This window comes from Theobroma umbraticum, unplaced genomic scaffold, assembly GCF_002168275.2.
Source record: "Theobroma umbraticum cultivar Fairchild unplaced genomic scaffold, ASM216827v3 scaffold_50.0, whole genome shotgun sequence".
In the NCBI taxonomy this organism is placed as follows: Eukaryota; Viridiplantae; Streptophyta; class Magnoliopsida; order Malvales; family Malvaceae; genus Theobroma; species Theobroma umbraticum.
The window spans coordinates 7,657,191-7,657,457 of record NW_018397261.1 but is presented as its reverse complement, the minus strand read 5'-3'; positions in this window follow the sequence as shown (position 1 = coordinate 7,657,457).

Genomic DNA, 267 nt, shown 5'->3' with positions numbered 1-267 from the left:
ACATGATAAATATGTAAATCTTATAATCAAATTTATATTATTTAATTAATTTTATTGCTATAAACTTGATCCTATTGAAGAATAAAGACGGGAAGATAGAAGCAAAAGACACTGGCGGGTAACAGAGTGAGCCCAACGTGAATCATTATACCATAGAATCTGCCCATGCAACTTGTAGGATCCTGGTGAAAGCGACATCACCAAATTTAATCGAATCGATTTCCTGATAAATATAATTCGAAAAGGTAAATAGTCATTAGATCTTCT